Source organism: Nanorana parkeri, unplaced genomic scaffold (genome assembly GCF_000935625.1).
Source record: "Nanorana parkeri isolate BGI_ZX_2015 unplaced genomic scaffold, ASM93562v1 scaffold141, whole genome shotgun sequence".
NCBI lineage: Eukaryota > Metazoa > Chordata > Amphibia > Anura > Dicroglossidae > Nanorana > Nanorana parkeri.
In genome coordinates this window covers 892743-900320 of record NW_017306409.1, presented here as the reverse complement: position 1 = coordinate 900320, position 7578 = coordinate 892743, and positions in this window count along the sequence as shown.

The window sequence follows — 7578 nt, the reverse complement described above, 5'->3', positions numbered from 1 at the left end:
TGTTGTATTATTTGCAGATCTGTTGTTAATGAAGCGCCCTAGATGCCCTTTTTCTATCCTTTTACAGTCCAACCAAAGGCAATCATGTCATGATGAACTGGATTACCCATCTCATACTAGACAAACTCCTGTTGGCTATTCTTTGGCCGATTGGAGCACATGAAGTGTGGGAGATGGGAGGGGAATCACCCAACAGAGGAATGAACTGTTAAGGGGTCCAAATTGCCTCTTTATCAATTCACTTCAGCAGATAAGTACCCCCATGGGCAGATTGGCCTGATAAGATGTAAACCCCGGTTCAGATAAACCAGCGCAATCATTACTAATAATAAACCAATACACATACGCATTCATTTTTTTCAAGTTTATTATACATTACAAACAAAATGAATGACTGGTGCTAATAACCTTTAAACAAATCCATAAAATAAACATACAATTCTTTGTAATTTGAAATCATCAGTGTTTCATGGTGTTGTCAATCTTATACAATGGTTGACCTCTTTTAATCAATTATTTCCAGGTTGATGCTTGTGGAAAGTACATCCTACGTGGTCAATGTCAGTTTATACAAATACAGCTAAATTATTTCCCCATGAGTTCTCAATGTGCTACTAATACCGCTTCCATAGAAAAATAGAGCATCTATTATTTAAGTTATGAGTTGGCTCATCAAAGATTGTTATAGACTATACAATTCTTAATACAAGTCTGTGTGTGTTTCAAAAATAAAAATCTTTTCAATAAAGCTTTATATACTTTTAACAGTTATTTAGTAGAATTGTTATAAATTGATAAAGGGAATTACCTGTTATGAATCATCTATTTCTACAAATTTCAAAATGTGACATGCCCTATTAATAAGATGATAAGCAGCTTCATTGGTGCTTGTTGGGTGCCGTATGGTCTATTTTGTTCACTCTAAGCATTCAGCCCATTCTAACCCATTATCTACTTCTCCATTAGTGCTCTAACACCAATGACTCAATTATCTCAGCCATCTCTCTGAGGCCTGCCAATAGCTCATCATTTGTCGTTTAATTTAGTTTCAGATGGCCCTATCAAATTAAACGTACATGACAAAGGCACCGAGGAATGAAAAAAAGCAGCAAACCTACCAGAATAGCAGCAACCTCGAGACTATAAAATGCAACCAAATTATCCTTTAGAGAATACAGATCCTTACATGTAATAGTATGCCTTCCTTTAGAGCCCAAGTTTAAAGTGACACTAAACTCAGGTGTTAAATCTTAATTGCATTAAAGTACTATAACTATTAACAAGAATTTATCTTATTTGTGTATCACTCGGCTGTAGATCCTCAAACCATCTTTGAATTGGTGCCGACACTGTCCTTCCTTCTGGAGGGGGGGCTACTTTTGTTCTCCATGGTCCCTGTGTGTGTTGTGAAGTAGTCACCGCTCCAAGCTCACTCCTGTGATGGACTACAATCTCATGTTTAGTTTACCAATTTGTATTGAGATTGTAGTCCATTACGGGAGCGAGCTTGAGGAACAAAAGTAGCCACCCTCCAGAAGCAGGGCCAGATTAAGAGCATCATGGGCCTGGTGCTGTCAGTCGTTTGAACAGGAAGCAGCAGAGGCGGCTCTCTAATCAGGTGTCTGCTCGCTCCTTGCTGGTGCCCAAGAGGCCCCAGCGAACGGCCGCCTAATATGTCTGATTAGAGAGCTGCCTATAAAATGGCCTGGATGGGAAGGGGGTTTAACACCGCGGATGTCAACTGGTTAAAGTCCAACTCGAGTCAAACATGTTTTTTACAGTTTGGACAGAGTGGGGAAGGGTTACAACCTCTATTAGGAGTTGCTCACAGTACTGAAGCAAAGGCAAACTATTAGCATTGTCAAAAGAAATGGCCGCCTCCATGTTTTTCTGATGACAAGTACACTTTAAATAGCTATCTAACTACCTAGCTACATGTTTGAAAGCATTAATATTGAAGAACCAGTGATAAATGATTTACCAGTACTGCATGTTGTAGAAAATAAATAAACAGGCATTTTTTTTACTGGATTTGTGTATACAGCCACATTATGAATTGCCTCTCCATCCAAAAACTCTATCCACAAATAGGAATGCTTATACTAAATGATCACAGATCTATGTTGTGGGCACTTTTTAAAAACTGTAAACCCCAATATTAAGAGCTCAGTAGCATAATTAACATTCAAATGTTGCCTTGAGAAGCAATATCTTTTTACTGTAACTGAATATATTAAAGAGAAAAAATAGAACAGCGTAATACAATAATATATACTCTATATTTAAATTTCTTTCATTTTCCTTCTGTACAATTCCTTGTCAAAACGTTACTTATAAGAAGCCATTATGCAACAATCCTTTCAAATATATTTAGACTGTACAAGTGTATTTCATGGTAAAAAAAACATGAAATTATTCGGATTAACCATGGTATAAGACAACACCATTACCTTTCTTATATATTACAAGTTTCTTTCACATTCATTCAACCTGAGGGCCCAGTGTGCAAATAGAACCAATGAAACACGCCACTTCCTGCTGCTGTAGTGGACAAAATGGCAGATCATAAAGATCAGATAAGCGAGGCCCTTTTTGGGCAGAGGGGTATAATATGACTTACTATGTGGCTTATGAAATGTAATTCCAATACACATACTCAGTTTAGAAGATCACATTGGCAGCTGCCAAACCCAATTTTAATATGATCATTGCTCATACATTTAAAGTAGCAGTAAACCTAAAAGTTTCCTAGCAAAGGATTATTAGTGCCGCTCCCGAACACGTACGTCAACATGTCTTAGCTGTATAAACGTGCAAAAGGTTTTTAATGTATTGGTGTTTGCGGTTTTGTGCTATGGGCTTGAGCCTCCATTCACACTTGTGCGGCTGTGTATGCGCGCTTTTGTGCAACGTGTATGGAGCAGCCCATTGACAACATTGGGTTGTCCTACCACAGGTGCGATTTCATGCATGTGAAAGCCCATGGTGCAGCAAAGAGCACTGGGGAGTCAATAACAATGAATAGCACCACGACGCGTCGTACAAAGTGACGCGTGTTTCCATGCACATGCTGCCACAGTGCACAGATGTAAAAGGGGGCATAAGGCAAACTCTGGCCAAAGCTTTTTATTACGTTCTGGATACAAAAGGGAAGAGGTAAAGCCCCTGTCAGGTTTAACAAGTCTTTACCTTTCTGTTTCTGCCCCCCCCTATTCTTGTACTGGGACAGGAAATGAGGCAACATCTCCCCAATTGGGTCACAGGCAGAAAAAGAAAATCTGACATCATTGTTAACTCTTTGACATTCTATAATTTAAAAATAATCTGAAAATAGGCTTTGAAATGAATCCAAACAAGAAATCAAGGTAACAATGTAATATATTGCAGCTTTAGGTGTGTTGGCTACATTAGTATCTGTTTATGCTTTTTCTCTTTTATTTTCACCGGGTGATCCTGCCAGTAACACACTTCCTGTCCTAGGTTGTCAATGCTCAGGCAATGTATTCTCAATCACTTCCTGATTTGGTCTTTAGAACACACCATCTTCTCAGCTTCATAACCTAAGGGAGAAGTATTCTGTAGTTCACAGAGACGAACAGGACAGGGCATATAATACTGTTTTCTGATTTCAGTGCAGCACATTTAGAATGCAGGGGGAGTTATACGCTCACTATGGATTTCCGGCAGGGTCACCAGCTATTCTTTCACTTGAAAGCTGCAGAGTTAAATGCTTGAAATCATATCAACATGTGAAAACCTTCATGAGATTCTAGTGATTGAGTTTAGATCTACTGTTAATGAAAGGTGGTTTATCAAAGGCCGCCTGCATCACTCTTCAGTGTGTAGGGAAATGCCTTCACATTACAATTATTGTAAGTTCTGAAAAAAAAAAAACCTAAACAAAAACCCCTGTATATCATGGAATGTTACTAACCACAACTCTTTTCTAATAAAGAAAATATCCTTTTAGGTTTACTGCTGTTTTAAAAGCAAATTATAGTGAAGAAGTATGGAGGCTGCCAAGGCTGACTTTTTAGTACTGTTTGGGCCTCATTCACATGGGCGCAGAGGTCTGTAAAGCATAAAAGAAGCAATTATGCGGCTAGGAGGCACCCAGGATTCACAGGTGTTGCATACAAATTAATGACAGGCTATATGCTAGTAAATGCAGATCCTAGCGTTTGTATAGGTACGCATGTATGCCTCTGGACACAGACAGTCTGCATCAAGGGCCATGCATGTGTGCCTGGACACATGTTCGCGTTGGGCCATCAAGCCACAACCAGGCCCATACAAATGCCGCCTTCACACTGTACAGACATCTGTAATGAAGCCTCGCGTGAATGATATACAACAAGTGTGCACATTAGAAGTTCTGGCTTCACTCAGACTTTCTAATCTGCATGGCAGCCAATACATTACTCTACACAGTTTTCCTTCAAGTAGTCTTCAAAATGAATATTTTAAATGACTCATGACCAGCATAAGACCCCAAAAACACGAAATATGCAGTCATTGCATACATGTTTCATATCAATTCAACAATACAGTTCCATCATTAAGCCATAAACCAAAATATACACAGAAAATAAGGATGCCGTATTTTCAGCTTACACACAAAAAAATAGCTTTTTTTTTTTTTTCTTTTGCAAATTAAACTTGCTTCACAGCTATGAGATTTAAAATGACATCACAAAAAGTACAAATTGAGTCTGAAAACACTAAAAACACATTTGTTTTGTTTTTGTTTTTTACAAAAGTAAAAGCTGTACAAACAGTTATTGTTAAAAATGCAGTAGTTAAGAAAGATAAAAGGCTTTTGTGAATGGTGTGAATGGGGACGACTGGCTAATAAGGTGAAAAGCAATGTGTAACGTACATGAGCAAATACTAACCACGCAGAATTGCAGCTCTTGATTCATGAATGCTGATTGGTGGCTTTGGGTTTGCACATTATCACTGCTCTTGCGATGGCCTCATTAGCAGGAGTAGAGTTTTGTTGTTAGCCATCAAGTTGTGCCGAAAGTTTTGAGTTTAAGAGATACTCTTTATTGCTAAATTAGGTTATTGAAGATGCAAGCTTTCGGCACTCGTCCCTTCGTCGGGCTTTAAACAATTTAAAGCACTCGGGCTTTAAACAAAGGGACCTAAGGAATCCTGAAAGCTTGCATCTTTAATAACCTAAATTAGCCATTGTCACCTAAACTCCAAACTTTTGCATATGGCCTCATTAGTTAAGCTGGTAGGGGTACATTGCGTACATTGCGACTTCCATCTACAATAATTTTAGGCAGATGTAAGACAGGATCTGCACCGAAGGTACAGTTCAGGAGTAGCAGTTCCAATGTGTATGTAATTGCAGGTTAGATGTAATTTTTCATTAAAATAAGAAGCAATGACAAAAGCACAATGGCAGGTATATGTATAGGCAAGATTGTGAATGTCATCATTGTACCGTAACCATGTACAAAGCTTTTATCCATGAACCATCAACGGCATTGAATATCAAATGTTTATACAGGGACGGTGGCATATTACTATCTGGGTCGTTTGTCTCCATCACAGGATGGAGGCTGAACTGAGCTGGGCTTTGATGTGCAGCTACTTCTGTTACGGATTCAAGTGATTTCTCCATATAATCTTATAAAAAGATCCAATAAAGGGCATGGAAATATTTACATAATTCACTTCTGAAGGACTGCCAACAGGAATATATGGAGAACTCACAGGCTGGTGATAAGGGTAGCTTGATGAAGAAGATGGGGCAAGTTGGATTTTTCCCTGCCATGGTCCTGGGCATTCATAAAGAACCACTAGATGGTGGAACCCTGGATAAAAACTGCTCAATCAAAGGAGTGGAAACTTGGTTTTTTTTTTGTGCAAAATTAGCCAAAGATTTTTTGGTTGATGTGCCAAAAAGAATTGTGTGGCCCTAGGAACCTGTGTGGGGGTGCATACATACGTTAGGAAAGAATGTCACAGAGTGGTGATATGATTATTGACCATTTGAAACCTGGTGGACTTTACTTGGGCTCTTAGGCCAGGTAATACCAACGAGCCCAATATCAAATATTGAAAAATATTCCAATAGAGCTTCAACATTCTTAATGAGGAGCACAGACTGTTAATTACACTGTACCAATGAATTTTCATCCATGTTGTTTCTGATATTGTCCTTGAGGTACAATACCGAATAACCAGTTCATATGTAGGCATAAGCAGATTGTAACTCTAGCAATTTCAATGTGTAGACTCCGACAAATCTGCTTATCCCTTTACTGCCCTTTTTCGTCTCATAGATGTTATTAAACAGGTAGCTATCAAATCAAACTACCAAACCCTGTAAAATCAGGTCACCTAAAAAGTTTTAAAGGACCTTGTCAAACAATGTAAAGATCCACAATATTTGTATACTCTACATTGAAATAGAGGAACTACGAAAAGGCATTCTGGTGCAGGTTGATTAGAGAAGTTTGCCATTACAATTAATACAAACAAATCAGGGAAGTGTTTTTATATTCTTTTACGTGTTTTTTTTTTTTTTAGACACACATGATCAGCTTAATGCAAAAAATCTGACTCATGTGGCTCAGAAAATGGTTTGTAATTATATTCGCATAATGGCAATCATATCTGTTTGTTACAGATGCATGCTGTGCTTCCTGATTAGTAATGCTGTACAGTGATTGTATAAATCAGTCCACCTCGTTGTTATCAGAATGAGGACATTACAAAGAGGAGTCCATGTATGTAGGTATTTTTTTACATGGCACCCCAACATCAGGTTCCAAAATATTCTTAAAGGAGAATTCCGATAAGTATTGAAAAAAAAGGACATGTGTGAGAAGCAAAGTGCTACATACAAAGTGTAGCACACACAGCATTAGCAACCAATCAAACTAGTACCATCTGGTACTAGTGTGGGTGTAAACATTTAGATTGGCTGCTATGGGCTACAACACTTTGCACTAAGTGCTTTGCTGTATACTGAACAAGACTGTTGGTGTTTAGCTCATGAAATGGAGGAGGCTGTATCTATGCAGAATGGCAGTGAGTAGGGCTTATATTGGTCATACACTGGTTGAATTTTGTCTGAGTCTTGGTGACTTGGCACAATCCGACCAGTGTGTGGCCCTGTCAGCACCAAATTCAATTTTTCAATTGACTATTGTCCAAGGAGCAGGTTTGAAAATTCTTGACCGAGCAGTAACTGCAGCCAATCAGGATGACTTTGACAGGTGGGCAAATACTGGACTCCAATGCAAAGTCCAGTCTGTGCCCATAATATTGGTTTCTTGTGTCTTGCAGGGAGTCCAATGCTGGAGTCCCTGCAAGACACAAGAAACCAATATTTTGTTCAGATTGCAGGCATTTACAGAAAATGGTATATTATCTTTGGGCGGTCCAACCTTTTTTGCATCATCTGTTAAACATCCAAGATGTTGGAACAGGAATCCAATCCTCCTAATCATTTTACTCCTGCCCTTTACCCCCAACATAACCTTTTAGTAAAATTACATATATCATTTCTCATTGATAAAGACACTGCAGCCAAATGGTAAATATGACACAATGGAC